Genomic DNA, 18,633 nt, shown 5'->3' on the forward strand with positions numbered 1-18,633 from the left:
GTCTGGCTACGAGAGACTAGGGGCCCTATTCCAAGGGAAATTTGAACAAACCACTAATTAGGGATTTCGGACTAGGCAAGAGGCGTTTCCCCGCAAAATTCGGTATTCTATGGCACCCCCGTGACCCGCCAAACACCTGAGCTACCCGTTACATTATGCATAGGTGTGGTTTGGGCGTTACAATGATAAAACCAATCACCGTGCCAGAAGCCATTGCCTTTAAGAGAAGACTGCGCTAGCCGTCATCCCGATCCAATATATGCTCTAGCCTATCTACCTGTCTGCACTGTTGCCTGGTCTGATTATTATAAGCCACATTGGGCTTGTTTTCCTTCTTTTTTTTTATTTTATCCAAATACATTTTTATATTAATTTGTAGCCTATTGTGTTCACAATAAGCTTGTCATATTAGTCAGATCCGGAATAGTATATGAAAGCCATTTAAAATATGTATACTATTGGTACACACCGGCTGCTCCCAAATAATTAATTACATCATGTTGCGACAACGCTCCTACGTGGTACACAGACAAACAGTAGCACATGGGTATAATAAATTGGACAGTTTTAGGAAAGGTCTATAGCCTATGTACTCACGTTGGCTGTATTGTTCTATTTCCATCATTCTAATGGATTCCAGGGGTGTGTAAACATCTCTGTAGTAGCTCCATAGTTTCCTCTGAAGTGACGCAGTTAAAGTTAACTTACATCCATATTGTCCCCGTTATCTTTCATCATCCACCTTTGTTCAGTAATCCCGAACAGAGCTAAACTTTAAGTTTACATCAATCAAAGCCTCTCAAACCCAGACACATTGCTGCGATGCGTATGTGCGTCGCCTAGCTACCCAAAATAACAGACATCCAAGCTATCAACGGCGCTGCGTCATGTCTGTCGACAGCTTACAGATCTGTTATTTTGGACAGCATGCAATGAGGCGCGCACGCCACGGAGAAGCCTAACACTAAACCAAAAACATTACATTACGTGGTCAACAACATACTAGACATGTAACTTGCTTGGAGCTTTTAATGCAGTGGTTCTCAACCTGTGGGTCGAGACCACAATGGAGCACCCAACGCCTGGCGAGCTTGTAGATCTGCTATTTTCACAATATTTATCTGTGGAACCGAGTCAAACAAAATGGGGGGGTCCCCAGTTCAAATATGGTTATTTTGGGGGGTCATGAACGTAGCGTTTACGCGGGGAATATAATAATAATATAGGCTAATATATATAATATAGGCTATAATATAATATTCACCCGTGACCCGCAGCATGGGTTTAATGAGACAGCAGCCAAAATGAAAATCACACTATGATCCGATCATCTTATAAAAAATGTAAGTGCTTAAGATTTTAGCCCAAACCCAACGGGACCCGACCCGGCCCGTCGGCACCGGCGGCACTGGGTCTACGTTTTTTTTACATCCAAATAAATTCACATATTAATTAATTTGTAGCGTAGGCTATTGTGTTCACAATAAGCAACTTGTCATATTAGTCAGATCCCCAAGAGTATATGAAAGCCATTTAAAATAGTTATATATTCTTGCACAGCTGATGCCAAATAATTAATCAACAGGGCAGCGCAACGCAATATAGGTCAAATCACTCAGCTGTCTTGTCATGACGCAGCAGATCGAGCTCCCTTTAAAGTTTAAACCATAACATGACATCTTCAGACTATTGAGCTTTCTTCATGTCTTTTTCACCTCAAAGTAAATGTTGGATTATTTCTTCAGATGAGACCACAGGCAGCGGGCCGGGCAGTAGCCTAGAAGGTAACATTGGATGTGATTTCTCCATTGCAAAAATGATTACGGTTATTCTATGAAACATATACCATAATCATTTTTAAAATGGTTATGGGGCAGTGTATATATTTATATAGCCCTATTTGCTCCAAGCTGTTTTTTAAATAAAATATAGACTGTTGGAAGAGTTAACGAATTACCAAGATTTAATGAGAAATAAGGCTTCTTTAGAAAAATGACTGACGGGCTGGGCTGGGTCTAATTTGTCAATTATTAGTCGAGCCGGGCTGAAATATTTAGGGGATATGAAAGCTCTAGTTAGTAGTTTGAAGTGCTCATGTGGCCTTATAGTTGCTTCTTTTTGTTTTCATAGACCTGCGGACTGTGGTTGCTTATTTCTCGCCAAGGCTGGCAACACGGCTCATGGTCCAACGCACAAAGCCATTGTAGTGTCTGTGTGCACTTGACGGGTGATTTTATGAACCAGCGGGTGCTTTTAGAATCCACTATCCCCCCTCCCCAAGCCGTACCCATGTGTGGGTTGAGAATTTCAATGTGGGGGATATAGCAACAACACACCCACGGGCACACCTCCATGCGCAAATAACGGCGTCGGCATAATGGTGACGGGTAGAGCAGGTGCTAGAATAACCTATTGGGGCGGCGCAGGTCCATTATCCCGATTTAACGGGGAATTTTTTGCCACAGAATGGGGCCCTAGGTGCTATCCCCCCCCCCCCCCAAAGAGTCCTGGCTCCAACCTCCACTGGGAAACTTTAGATGTGGCAATTGTAATCATTGCTCCAACGTAGTCAAATCAGGTAGCTTTGTTGATACATTCAGTCAATAACCTGCCAGGTCAGAAGATTTGCTAATTGTTCTACTTATGTAATATACAGATTACAATGCGGATGTGGTTGTTTTTACATTGGACGCACTAAGACTTAGCACTAAGAGAGAGATTTGCTGAGCAATTGCGGGTAGGGAATCCCAACTACCCCATGGCAGAACACTACAAGACAGCTGGACACACACATCCAAATAATTCAAAAATCATGGTTATTGAGGTCATTCCCAGGTCTGTAAGAGGTGGTGATAGACTCAAGTGGCTACCCCAAAGAGAAACCTTTGACAATTACGGTTAAAGCGACAACATGCCCTGGTCTTAATGATGACATTGACTTCTCCCCATTTCTCGAATAACGGGCTACTCAGCCAGTATGTTGTCATGCTATGTGGATCCTACTGTGGTTCTTATTTTCCCATTTGGGTTCTGTGTTCCAACCTGATGTATTGTATTGTACTTTATTGTTTTCTATTTGGTATGTAATGTAATCACGCATGGGTTAAAGGAGTAGTTCACCCAAAAAAATACTTATTTTCACACGCCATGAAGCCCTGAATTTATGGCGATTCTTTTGTTTTGGTCGCATTCCTAAGTCAATAATTTGATGACCGGTGGAGTCTCCGGTAAGAGACTCAAAGAGTCTCATACTGAGCAGCCACGCGGTCATCAAATTATTGGCTTATGAATGTAACAAAGACATGAATTCAAGGCTTCATGGCGTGTGTAATTGATGCAAAATATATATTTTTTGGGGTCAACTACTCCTTTAAGGTGAATTCTATTCTGATTGTTAAGTGGTGATGTCATGTGAAGATGACTGGGCGCTATTTAATGACATGTCATGTCATTACTAGTGGACCCTGAAGAAGGCCTCTGGCCGAAACGTGTTAGTCACCTGTGCGTTTTTTTTTAAACTCCTTGCTATGGATTAATAAAAGATTTTCTATTTGAACTGAACAGAGCTGCCTTGGACCTTGTTTAAGTTCAACGGCCTTATTTTGTCCACTGTGATGCCTACAAAGGAAAGAGGGAGCTTACAACTCTTGAAACTAAACCCTCGCCAAAGAGCACCTGTTCTCAGTTTGACATAATTACGGACCCACGCAGCGCTTCTTCATCTATTTTCTGATCATGGTCAGTGGTGGAAAAAGTACTCAAATATTTTACTTAAGTAAAAGTATCAATACTGCAATGTAGAAGTACTCTGTTACAAGTAAAAGGCCTGTGTTCAAAATGTTACTTGAGTAAAAGTACAAAAGTATTGGCATCAAAATATACTTAAAGTAGGCTACCAAAAGTAAAAGTAAGGGACAACCGGGTCGAACGACGCGGAGGGACGGTTGCAAGTCGGACCTTTTTTCATGCTACACTTAAAATGTGTCATATCCGGCGATGTCACCCTCTTCTTCTTCGGTCGAAAACATCAGAGACGATTTTTTCCCCCCAGTTCTGATCAAAATTGGCAGAGTTGAAGCCACTTTTGTGTATTTCCACATTGTAGTAAAAAATACCCTATTTGAGTGTTTTCCATTTGTACTGCTGTGTTTATTTGGTGCCGATTGTAAATGGATTTTGTCTGTTAGGCTAATCTGTGGGCTAACTCTCAGTGAAGGTTCCATTGAAAAATATTCATTAGCTTTTGTGCTAGCTAGCAAAACATCCGGGGAGGGCAGGGAGGGACGAACGGCGCATTACTCCGCTCGGTGCATTACGGACAGGGAGGGACGAACGGTGCATGTGTAACACAAAGTTGAGGAAACGACAGAGGCGACATTAACATGATACATTTATTTGACTATCAGCATGGTCATTTGCTCGTAGGATTCTACTGAAGCATCAATGAGCGTTAGATGCCAGAAATGTAACTTATGTGCTTGTTATAGGACATTTCATCCGACCGCGGCGTCCGCCCCCCATGTATGCACTGTTCGTCCCGACTGGCGGCCGTGTGCGGAGAGTAGCGCAACGTCACTTTACTTACCGATTGCGTTCGACTCGTTTCACTAAAATTAAAATGGACTGCGGGTAATGGGAGAGGACAAGTGTCTCTTGTTCACAAAAAAGTATGGTTACATGAAATTAATTAATCTCTGTGCAGGGAGGGAAATAGGAAAGGGTGCGCCGTTTGTCGCCGTCCCCTACTAAAATGTTTGAAAATAGCAGATCATCAAGCTCACAGCGCGTCGCGATGCGACGCATTGTGAGCTTGTAGATCTGCTATTTTCAAATAGCCTATGTATAAAATAGGGCTAAAGTGGTTAATGTATGTTTTATAATATAATAATGTATATCTCTAAAGTAACTAGTAACTAAAGTTTTCAAATCATTGTAGTGGAGTAAAAGTACAATATTTGCCTCTGAGAAGTAGTGGGGTAGAAGTATTGAAAATGGGAAATACTCCAGTAAAGTAAAAATTCCTCAAAAGTGTACTTAAGTACAGTACTTGAGTAAATGTACTTAGTTACTTTACACCACTGATCATGGTAGCAGGTGTTTGTTGGACAAGAAAGTTGTGACCAAGACAACGCAGCTTTTGTTTGGAGTTTTTCCTCAAATATGAACAAAAAAACATTATAATACAAACACAATCTCACTTTTTATTTAACTTTTTTATAAGTAGAACAAGCTGATAATAACGACTTGGCTGAGGCCGTGCATTATCGCATTGTACATTATCACTCACACATTTGAAGCAGATGTATAAGAGAGGAGGAGTAAGAAAGGAAACGCTGTAATAGTTCTTCAAAGAATCACATCAGTCAGGCTGCTCAGCACTCAGAGACCAGATTCTTCAACCTGTCCACAGACACTTTATCTGCTGAAAGACAGTGTGTGTGTGTGTGTGTGTGTGTGTGTGTGTGTGTGTGTGTGTGTGTGCGAGCGTGCGTGCGTGCGTGCATGCGTGTGTGTGTGTAAACACGGCATTGACTTACAACTCCTTTAGGATTTTCTCATGTCATCTGTCTGTCTGACACTCACAGCCCATACAGTAAATACATACATCTGACAGCAGTGCCAGGTGTGTGTGAGTGGGTGTGTGTGTGCAGGGCCGGATTTAGGGTTGTGGAGGCCCCTGGGTTTGAGTCATTGATGACGCCCCCCTACCACAAAATGATAAACTACCCGAACTAGGAATTATGACACATGCATATTAATTGGCATAATTTAAAGCATGTGAGGAAAAAGCAAGGCCGTACACACTGAGAACGACAGGAATAACTATAATATAGGGCATTAATGACTTGTCGTTTGATGACGTCTCATCCCAATGACACAAAAAAGGGGACCATACACAGACTGCTTGCTGTCCAACAATGAGCAACTTGTATTTCATATCTCTGTAACATTAACAATGTACACATTCACTGCCAAGCATTTTTTTATTAATTAATCCGCGTTTTTTTACCTTATATCGACGATCTTTGGAGAGCCACGTTGTGCACGCAGATGTAAACAAAGGGGGTGTGGGGGGGGGGTCTCCTCTATCCACCGGAACAAAAACATTTATACCGCGATCGGCCATTTTGTTGCTATCGCCCGTTGAATAAGGCTTGTTTTCACCCAAAAAAGGAGCAATCCGAGCTAGATTTTTTTCTACAAAAAATAACATAGGGGTGGACGGAAGTGACGTATTGGATCGTGGGATGACGTCACATCCGTCCATTCCTTCTCTCAGTCGAGGGATCATTCCTAAGTTATGTTAGAGCGCCCTCTTGTGGAATTTTCAAACAAACAAAAAAAAATTGAATTGAGATCTCCATCAATGCCGCGACCCCCCAAAATAATCATAATGACGTATGAATTGAGGACCCCCTAAAATAATCATATTTAACTGGGGACCCCCAAAATAATCATATTTGAACTGGGGACCCCCAAAATAATCATATTTGAAAATAGCCGATTTACAAGCTCACAATGCGTCGCATCGCATTGGGTAATGGGACATTTTGCATAATGAGTACTTTTACTTTTAAGTACATTGTAATGCCAATACTTTTGTACTTTTACTCAAGTACATTTTGAATTCTGGACGTTTACTTAACTACAGATTATTTCTATTATTTTTTGCAGTATTGATACTTTTACTGCAAGTAAAACATGTGAGTACTTTTTCCACCACTGCATGAAAGGATTGTGTGACTGCAATGTCACTGGGGCAAGGGGGAGGGTCGGGGTGCACACACACACAGAGAGCACTCTCTGTCTCACCGAAAGCAATCGATTGCACTCCATCTCTCATCTCGTCTTTTGCATTTTCCCAAGACACATATGCACGCGGCCACGCGCACACACACACACACACACACACACACACACACACACACACACACACACACACACACACACACACACACAGCCTTGAAACAGTCTGCATGTGGTCTTTGCTCATCTCTCAGACGCTACAGGGGAGGACTTGATTTGTTGCAAACAGCCTGTCAGTCACATACGTAACCCTGTACTATATAACAGCCTGTCAGTTACAGACATAACCCTGTACATTATAACAGACTGTCAGTTACAGACATAACCCTGTACATTATAACAGACTGTCAGTTACAGACATAACCATGTACGCTGAAACAGTCTGTCATTTACCGACAGACACAGCCCTGTACATTAAAAACAAAACAATGCAGCCTTTTCTCCTTTTGCAGTGGTAGAATCGTTTTAATGTACTCCAAGGTGTCCTGAATATAGGACAATATCAGACTTGGTAGAGGTCGCGCATTATTGCATTGTACATTATCGCGTATTAATTTGAAACATAATCTGATTGATTGCCACATCACAGGTTTACAGGTACAAAGACGTGGGTGAAGTAATAATAATAATAATAATAATAATAAACCGGTCAAATGTTCCTGATATGAGTATACATGTAAATGACAGACATAACCCTGCAGATTGCATCTTTTCCCCATTATTCCAGGAGCCTATTTTGTGACTCCATCTACTCTTATCCTGACTTGTCAAAGCAGTGAATAGAATACTGTCAGTTTTTTCATAGTCATAGGGATGGAAAATATTTATTTTGTTTTCAGTTAGATAGATAATGTTATACAATAAAAAACATAATAAGGGTAGGGTCACACCGAACTATGGCTGCAGGCTGATAAACGCAGGTTGGGCGCGGCCGCCTGTTTTGTGGCACGGAGTAGCTTGCAGCGCCTTCTGTCTTGACGTTGCCACGTTGCCGCCTTCAACTCATCCTATTGGACAGATAGAGGGGGGAAAGCAGCAACTGTCTCGAGCATGTATAGCTTCAAATAGACCTTTTCTCTATTGGAAAGGTGTCTGCAACTCACGGATAGCTGCGCAAGAGCAACAAACCGCTCCATTCCTGTTGAAACACATTGGCAGAATCCACGTGTGACCGTAATTCCCCATGGGTGAGAGACCAGTGCGACTTTACAGTCAGACATCACACACAGAGAGAAAACGGTCCTGCAGATTAACCCTTGCATTGTGTTAGAAAACTGCATCCACTTGTGGTGTTAGTCAAATTTGACCCGTGATTTAAAATCAGCCCAAAATACTCATATATATAAAAAATAATTATTTTCTTTTTTTCTTCTCCCACCTTATAGCTGACTTGCAATGCATTCATATCCATGTAAACACTTTTTTTTAATATTATGTTGGGTTAGGGCTAGGGTTTCATCTTTCAATATATCTCGTTTTCTATTTACTATATAAAATTCACTCTTTAAATTTACTATAATGAAGGCAATGGATAATGATGTTATCTAGCTATAATAGAATAATTAAGAATAATAATTAGAACACACTTCAAAAATAATAAAAATAATAAAAATACTTGTTTTCATTTTTTAACTTTTTTTAAATTATTAAAAATAGTGACACTAGTGGTGTTAGGGTCCGAAATGACCCGTATACCATAGAAGGTAAAAAGTCATTTATTTTTCATAAACTCAAACTTTATTTTACTCCTGATAGCAAATGCTAATTGAGGACAAGTCTCTCTCACTCTCAAACATGTAAACATTGAATATTGACAATTTGGGGGGGAATTGAGCCACACTTCTTTGCCGGGTCATTTCGGACCCTAACACCACAAGCAGAAGGAGCGAGTGCATTCTCCGGCAGCGGCAACAGCCGCGGAACGTCCGCGGAACTTCCGGTGGAGGAGCAGCAGCTCCCGGCAGTGACTGCCGGCGGTGGAGCGTCAGCTGCCGGCGGAGCAGCGGAACTGCCGCGGAAACTGCCGGTGGAGGAGCGGCAGTCGCGGAACTGCCGGTGGAGGAGCGGCAGTCAACTTCTTTTTCCGCCGATAAAGTATAGTTTTGGACCATGACGGAGCCGCGCCGAATCAGCAGACCTTGAGGCCAAGGAGTCACGCCCGAGCGCCTCCAGGCGCGAGTGCCCGCGACGACCGGCCGATGGTCTGCTATTCGACTAAGCGGCGTCCGAGTTATGTACCGATAGGCACAGAATCGTAAATAATATTAGTGGGGACTGCGTTACACAAACGCAGCACACTCCCAAAGCTGACGCCACCGGCAGCTCCAGCCGCAGCAGCCGCTGCCGGAAAATGCACTCGCTGTCCCTCACCACAAGTGTCACTTTTTTTTTTGAGACCATCAGAATTAATTAAAATAATGATAAATAATGTTGTTGCGTTAAAATGGCTATTTCTGAGGATATCATGAAGCCTCGTTCCAATAAAGAAATGTAAAGGGTACTTTTTACCTATTCAAACTTGAAAACGGGTCAAAAAAAGACCCTAACACAATGGAAGGGTTAAAGAACCTTTAGAAAAGGAATTTAATCCTCTTGACTGCTTTCCAACAGAGCGTTAAACGTTATCTCATCACCAGACGTCAACTGTTTTTGATTTATGTCAGATAGACGTAAATCTGTCATCCTGACAACCTGGTTAATAAACTATATACAGTATACTTCATTGGCCGGGGTCTCCCAGGGCTCTATACTATAGGTCCCCTCCCCTTTTCCCTAAACTAAACGGAAGCGGGGAGGAGGCTTCACATCCGCTTTATCACTTGATCATTTTCAGAGCTTCCGTTGCTCCAGACTGTTTAACGCAAGCATTTGAAAATTGTGGGAGGCAACAGTCTGGCTCGCGAGAAAATGTCTGTGTGGTCGGGCACAGCACAGCCAGGAGGATCATTCGCGACATTCATGAACTCTCTTCTCCAAATGTTAAACTAATTTATTTTCAGCTTGAAGCGCCCACAGCGCTATGCCAAAAAAACAACAACTAAAAAACACGTCTTTGCTATGGAAAAGATCGCTTTCTGTGGACACGGCCCCTAGACATTTCAGTTTCACCTGGAATCAAACAGTCATTTCACCACAGGGCTCCGGGAGCGTCTGAGAAAAGATAGAGATCAAAGGTCATGCCTCAGGGCTGCGTTGCAGCGTTGGGTCTAAAGACTCCCCCCAATCAAGCAGTCAGACTCTCAACCCTGCAGCTCTCTGCTCGGCTCTGATAAGACCTGATGCTGTTTACTTCTCTGGTTGGATCCACACAGATGTCAGTCAAACCCAGTGGTGGAAAAAGTACTCAAATATTTGTACTTAAGTAAAAGTACCGATACTGCCAAGTAGAAATACTCTGTTACAAGTAAACGTTTGGAATTCTCGTTACACAGAATGTTTCACAAGTTTTCAAATGTATGAAAAAATTACAAAATGAAAATAGCAGATCTACAAGCTCACAATGCGTCGCGAAGCAATGTGAGCTTGTACAGTAGATCGTCTATTTTCAAATGGCCGAAATGTATAGAGCTGAAGTGGTTAATGTATGTTTTGTAATAATAATCAAAATCTACATAGTAACTAGTACTCAAGTAAAGTAAAAAAGAATGTCAAAATTGTACTTAAGTACAGTACTGGAGTGCATGTACTTAACACCACTGGTCAAACCCCCTATCTACCTGACAGCCGCATGCAGAGACCCAGGGGGAAATGGAACCTTTTGTTTCTTATTCAAACTCAGACGCAATCTACATTTGTATTAATATAACCCTTATTCATACGTAGGTAATCTACATAAGATACACAATAGGGAACAACCAGCCCTGTGTGGGATAGATTCAGGTGAACAGCAGCGTTCCTATCGTTCCTCTGGACTCCATTATAGTTAGTAGTTATACCTTATAGTAGTGGTGGTCTGGTGGATGACTTACTCAACCCCAGTACCTGAATCAAAGTATTACTCAACTAGAGTACTTGCCTTTAAAAATACTGAAGTATTCTAAAGTACAATGTACATTTTCTTGTTGATATCAATTCATTGGCGTATTGAAATCCAGAAATGTTGTACATTACTCAAACAATTTATTTAAGTACAGTACTCAAGTAAATGTACGGTACTTGGCCATCTACAGTAAATGGAAATGGAAATTGTTGTTTTTTTGTAAGGTCAAGAATAGGAACAAATATGTTGAAGGTCGGGAATCGAACCCGCAACTCGCTATCAGGCATCGTGTCGTCAGTGCCCCAATATCAATCACTCTTGTGGCGCTCGGTTGGCTCAGGGGTAAAGTACATGACCACCAGCTAATTGGCATAACTAAAGTGGGAGTAAAACAAATATTTGGCTACTCTAATATCAATTACTCACTGAAAGCATATTTGTACAACATGATCATCTTACTAACGATCTCATCTAATTTGAGACCATCAGTCACTTTCATGCCTGTTTTTAAGTCTGCTTTCCTTCAATTAGCAGAGTCCAAACAACAAGTAACCTTGGTTTCCTCTGATGCCTGGGGCTCAGTTCTGTCTGAGTGTTGTTATTTTTAGGCAGGTCATCATACCCTCTGTTAATATTTCAGTGTCTAATTTAGCAAAAAAATTATGATATTAAAAGTCAACAACGGCATCGACCACACGAGGGCCGGGAGGGTGATCTGTCACTGCACTATAGTGACTCCTAGGTCAGGGTATAACAGCTCAGTGGGGTGTCTACAACAGTGGTTCTCAACATATGGGCCGGGACCCCCAGGGAGGTCCCCAGGTGACAGACAGTGAAGTGACAATGTAAGGCCTTTTCAAAACCCTTAAACCCTTTTAAAAAGAAAAGAAAAGAAAAAAGACCATTACTGCACCAAAAGAAAATAATTTATCAACAAACTATACTATTAAAATTGGTCAAACATTGACCAAAACTAATATAAGAAAGAGCTTGTAGATCTGCTTTTTCACAATATTTACAGCTCCATTATTTTTTTTAAGGAATTATTTATTTTACGATACCCACATTTTTCACAGATTTTGCTGTTTTTTTTATAGGGTTCCCCCATGATGTAAATATTTCTTGCGAAATTTCATGTTGAAATATCGAAGAGGAGTACATCAATTCCCCATGTATTGTTGTACTTTCATATATTTTGATGAGAAATCGTTTTTATGAAATGTATTATATCGGGTAAAATATACCCATGGTTAGTGTTAGTGTGACTATTTTCATGGTTAGTGTTCTATGCTAAAATAGCAGGTCTATGTGTGACCTCATCATACGCCAAAGTATAAAACAGGGCATTAGTTTGTGAAGAAAAAAAAAGCGACAATATATTCATATGCAGAGAATGAGCATGCTGGTCCAGTGACAACGGGACCATATCGTGTCCTCCTCCATGAGAGGAATCCAGCCAACAGTGATGGAAGAAGTACTCACATTTAGTAAGTAAAAAGTATCAATACCCTACCCTATTGTAGAAATAGTCTGTTACAAGTACAAGTTCGGTATTCAAAAATGTACTTGAGTAAAAGTGCAAAAGTATCGGCATCAAAAATGTACATCCTTTGAAAATAGCAGATCTTTGGAAATAGCAGATCTACAATATCACAACGCGTCGCAAAGCGACACATTGTGAGCTGGTAGATCGGCTATTTCCAAATTGACAAAGTGTATACAGTATAGGTCTGAAGTGGTTTTGTAATAATAATCAAAATCTACAAAGTAACTAGTAACTAAAGTTTTCAAATAATGATAGCGGAGTAAACGTAAAATATTTGCCTTTGAGAGTGGAGTAGAAGTAAAATTATTGAAAATTGGAAGTACTCCAGTAAAGTGAAAAAATACCTCAAGAATGTGCTTAAAGGCCAAGACTACTTTGGTAGAGGTTTGGGTTGTATAGTTACTTTGCCATGATGTAACTCCAAAGGTGGACAAGAAATCTAAAATAATTGCTCCATTGATTAAAAATTTAAATATGCTCCTCATTGACCTACATTGTACGGTAAAACAGCCCTCAAAGTCACTCTTCTAATACAAATGTCAACAATTTTGCTATTTTTATTAAAAAGAAACCCCAGACTGGATCCGCGGATCCGGATCTTCAAATGGTAATAAATAAGCAGGAAGTTGACTTTTTTTATTAAAAAAGCAAATGTTGTTCTATATTGTCTGAATCAGCTTTGTTTGTGTTTGTTTACGTTCTAAAAGAGTGACTTTGAGAGCTGTTTCAGCGTACAATGTAAGTCAATGAGGAGCATATTTTGAATTATCAATTTCTAATCAATGGAGCAATTATTGTTTAGTTCTTGTCCACCTTTGGAGTTACATTGTGCCAAGGTAACTACACAACGCAAATGACTTGAGTACTTGAGTACATGTACAGTACTTAGTTACTTTCCACCACTGCCAGCCAAGCCAGCTGCATGACTGATGGTGGTCCCATCCATCCATCGATGGCTGCTGCTCTTCGGGGCCTCCAGCCATGATCGGGCCCCTGGCCAAGAGCAGCTCAGCTCGGCTAATCTGTCACTGAGGGCCGACCAAAGCAGGCTCTATAAGCCCCCATCAAGCCAAGCCATGCAGCTTACATGCTGTGTGCTAAAGCCTGTCCACCATTAGTCTTAGCTCTTTAATCCTCCTGTCTGTGTGTCTACATGCCAACTGGGAAATGGGCATCAGTGTGTGTGTGTGTGTGTGTGTGTGTGTGTGTGTGTGTGTGTGTGTGTGTGTGTGTGTGTGTGTGTGTGTGTGTGTGTGTGTGTGTGTGTGTGTGTGTGTGTGCGTGCCAACTGGGCAAGGAGCATCTATGTGTGCCAACAGGCAGTGGTGGAAAAAGTACTCAAATGTGTTACTTAAGTAAAAGTATCAATACTGCAATGTAGAATTACTCTGTTACAAGTAAAAGTCCCGATTTAAAAATATCGGTATCAAAATGTAATTAAAGTACCAAAAGTAAAAGTACTAAAATGTTTGAAAATAGCAGATCTACAAGCTCACAACGCGTCGCAGTGCGACACGTTGTGAGCTTGTAGATCGGCTATTTTCAAATAGCCTAGGTATAAAATAGGGCTAAAGTGGTTAATGTATGTTTTATAATGTAATAATTAATACCTGCAAAGTAACTAGTAACTAAAGTTTTTCAAATAATTGCAGTGGAGTAAAAGTACAATATTTGCCTCTGCGATGTAGTGGAGTAGAAGTAAAAGTATAGACAATTGGAAATACTACAGTAAAATAAACATACCTCAAAATTGTACTTAAGTACAGTACTTGAGTAAATGTACTTAGTTACTTTACACCACTGCCAACAGGGCAGGGGGGTAGCCAGCCACACTGATTCATTGTGCTGCCTGTGGGTTTGCGTTTTTATGTCATTCTTAGGCGAGGTCCGACCCATCTATTGTTTGAATGGCTTGCAGCCGTCATTTTAAAACCCACAGCTTTATGCTACAGTGGATGTTTTGTTACTTTCAATGCACTCCAATTATTACAGTGATGCAGTATTTGCATAATAGTCGCTGTCGGTCTGAAACCTGTGTACGTCCAACACAGTTACTTTTCAGGAAATGATCAAATAAAAGTAAAAATAAAAACAACAGAACCTGTGTTCCAATGGATCCAATGTAGTTATTATTTAGTCCCAAGCTCTTAAAATACTTCTCTTTCATTAAATATATATGAAACCCACAGACACACATTTAACACTTTTCACCTGGTGTCCTTGTTTTGGACATGTCATCATAGGGGAAAATGTTCAAATATTTGACTGTTACTGTACACACACACACACACACAAATTTTGATTGAGTTAATTTAGCTGTGATTAATGTGAGTGTGTGTGTGCGTGTGTGTGTGTGTGTGTGTGTGTGTGTGTGTGTGTGTGTGTGTGTGTGTGTGTGTGTGTGTGTGTGTGTGTGTGTGTGTGCGTGCACCTTAGTGCAGCGGATAAAAGCAATATTTTGGGAGAATCGTTCACTTGGTGATACAAGCGTGAAACTTGGTACAGATCATCTTTAGAGGTCATTTATCGATTTTTTTAATCGAGCCACTTGAAAATCAAAGATGGCGGCCATTTTTCAAGATGGCCGACATCTTAGTGGGCAGTTAAGTGATATGATGGTTTATTTGGTGATACAAGCATGAAAATTGTCATGAGCAGTCTCTGTGGGTCACTTGACAATAGGCCACCCACAGCTACTTGAAATTTCAAGATGGCGGCCATTTTTCAAGATGGCCAACACTTTAGTGGAGCAATTAAGTTATATAATGGTTTATTTGGTGATACAAGCATGAACATTGGTATGAGCAGTCTCTGTGGGTCACTTGACAATAGGCCACCCACAGCTACTTGAAATTTCAAGATGGCGGCCATTTTTCAAGATGGCCAACACTTTAGTGGAGCAATTAAGTTATATAATGGTTTATTTGGTGATACAAGCATTAAATTTGGCATGAGCAGTCTCTAAGGGTTGCTTGACAAGAAAACACTCCCAGCCACTTTACATTTCTATTTTCAAGATGGCCGCCCCCTGGATCCTCAAAAGATACATTTTCTCATAGAAATTTATGTTTTTTTTTCTTTAAGGACGATTATACGATTATTATTATTATGCTAAAGAACAACTTTTAACACATCACAATATAGTTGTGTTGATTTGTTGATCATAGATAGATTAGATAAGAGTGAATATCTGCACTACCAGGGCACACTGGTGATATATCACTGCTGTTAAACTCAGAGTGGGGTTCAATGTCAGCTAATTGAAAGTTGGTATCCCAAATGCTGTCTAATTTACCCAAAAACAGTTAGATAGCCGCACCTGAATTGACAGGTTGTGCCAGCACGGGAGAGCCGAGCCAAGGTTAATGGGGTTTTAGTTAACCGGATGGTGTACAGATCGCTCAGGATTTAAATGGCATTGGATGAACGATCGAACTAAGTGTAGGGTTAAGGCACGAACTTAGTTGTATCCCATACATCAAAGTGCTTGGTAAAAGGTGGTAAAAGGATAAACCCTCGGCCTCTGCCTATGCTGCAGACATGGCAGAAGCCATCATAACAGTTGTGAAAACTAACTGGGACAGATGTTTAATTTGTCAGCAGGTCACCAAGGAAAAACTCATTCAGCCGAGTTTATTCAACAGAGAGCACGATCGTACTGGTTATGATACCATTGCAAGAAATGTTCCATTATTTCATAAGATCAATGCTCTGCCTATCTTACTTAGTCCAACCCGACTAGATGAAGGTGATGGCATAGAAAGCACATCGACAAGAAACAGAGCAAAATATAATTCAAGCTGTAAACTTAGGTTCAACAACACAGAGCTGGAAAGGGCCCAAAAGAGAGCATCTACATCTGCTGAAGACACTGAAGATACCAAAGATATCCATGTCAAGAGGCCAAGAAGATCTAATGTATGACCGGTCCAGCGATGTCACAACTGTGAACGAGGCCAGGCTTGATCTCTTTGCCAGAAAGCAAAGACAATATGACTTGATCCCACCAACTCAAGCAGCACTCAAAGAGCATGCCAAACATGCTTCTTATGAGGCTGGATACGTGTGGGGACAGGCATTGAAGCGACATCCACAAATGCAGAGCCCATCTGACTGGGGATGGGTGGAACAGGACGAGAAGTGGAAAGTCTTCTGGACTCCACTTCCACCTATTGCGGAGAGTTGTTGGGAGTTGACCAAATGTGGGTGCTCCAAGGCATGTACTGGAAGGTGTAACTGCTTCAGATATGGACTCAGTTTCACATGCCTATGTAGTTTCCCCTGCTAGAACCTATTTGCATGTTTATTTTGCCAGAGTTATTCCCTGTTGTCCTCTGTGTTTTCAAGTGGAGGCCTATGGCTCGGCTTCCCCTCGTCACATCGACGCATCATGTTTTACTTTTTATCTAGTCTATTACTGTGTAATTTTCAGTTGTTACTTTGTAACATTGCTTCCACTGCCTTCCACTGCCATATCTAACAGTGAAGCACATTTTCAGTTTAGTTCCTTAGTATCGTTTGTCATGGTTCCGTGGCTATTGCCATTCAGTATTAGCCATTACTCATAATTTTGGAGCACTGTCCGTTCAGCACCACAACTGTGCTTATCAGCACCACAACTGTGCTAATTTATTCATCTTATTTTTTGTTTCCCCACCCCTTAGTATTTATTTGACACATGTAATGGCTGTTAGTTTAAAAAAAACAATATATATATATATATATATATATATATATATATATATATATATATATATATATCCTCCCTTGTGACTGTTACCTTGTCGTGGTAAGGGAGCTTGTTTAGGCCTACCTCAGTGAACCCTGAGAGCTATGCCGGTGGGAGGCAACTCCTGACAGGTCTTACCAAACTGGACAGGTCGTGGGCGAGGAGTCAGACAAAACACAGTCAAACAACCTCTCTTGACAGAGCTTTTTGAGGAACCCAATACATTTCTATGAGAAAAGGTATCATTTAAAGATTGACATCTTGAAATTTCAAGTGGCTGTGGGCGGTTTCTTGTCAAATGACCTTTTGAGACGGCTCATGGCAATTTTCATGCTTGTATCACCAACTAAATGATTTCTTAAGCTTAACTAGTCCACTAAGGTGGTGGCCATCTTGAAAAATGGCCGCCATCTTGACATTTCAAGTAGCTGTGGGTGGCTTATTGTCAAGTGACCCACAGAGACTGCTCATGCCAATTTTCATGCTTGTATCACCAAATGAACCATTATATAACTTAAATGCTCCACTAAAGTGTTGGCCATCTTGAAAAATGGCCGCCATCTTGAAATTTCAAGTAGCTGTGGGTGGCGTATTGTCAAGTGACCCACAGAGACTGCTCATGCCAATTTTCATGCTTGTATCACCAAATAAACCATCATATCACTTAACTGCCCACTAAGGTATCGGCCATCTTGAAAAATGGCCGCCATCTTGGATTTTTGAGTGGCTCGATTAAAAAAGTCAAAGAGTTGACCTAAAGGAATGTTCATGCCAATTTTCACGCTTGTATCACAAAGTGAACGATTGTTCCTACTATCCGCTCTACTACCTCTACACTTTCTAACTCTGTACTTTTAAAAAGGTGATGGATTTTAAAACAAGTTCTCTAAATGGAGTTGGTACAACTGAGGTTCAGGAGGTTGACCAAGGAGAAGACAATCAATCACTTCTCTGACCAGCCACCAGCAACTCCACCCATGCCAACCAGTGCCAACCACTCACCTATCTCCAACCAAGCTGACAACTCCTCCCCTGCCAACTACCGGGGTATTTAAACCCAGATTCCAAAAATGGCGGCATGCTAGTTTCCTGTAAACAAGCACACACTACGTTCGTTGAGAGCTTAGTTGTTACTTATCTCTCAAACCATACTCGTCCTAACTTTGCTAACACTTTAGCTACTAGCTAAGAATGGCACACATTTTCAATGTAAACGCCTCCGATGATGAGGATCTATATGTCTATAAATATATGTCAGGCGGCCGCCCCAGGACCGGTACCTACTCACCAGATCCAGCTACCTCAAGATGCGGTTCCCGCCTTCCCGGACTTGGCCCAGTACGTTCCGGATACTCCACCAAATAGACGCCCGGTCAGATCCACAATCACTATCCCTCCTCCTGGCTCCGCGTTTTCGCTCAACAGAACCCCACCTCACAAGCGGACCAGCCGCAGGCCCACCCCACACCAGCGGGACCCGTCACAATCACAGCAGCACCAGTCATCCCGTAATCCCACTCACCGATCCGGGAAACCCGTCGCCTCCCTCCAACTCCTTATTACCGACTGGAA

This window comes from Gymnoscopelus braueri (assembly GCF_963280865.1).
Source record: "Gymnoscopelus braueri genome assembly, chromosome: 15".
Classification (NCBI taxonomy): domain Eukaryota; kingdom Metazoa; phylum Chordata; class Actinopteri; order Myctophiformes; family Myctophidae; genus Gymnoscopelus; species Gymnoscopelus braueri.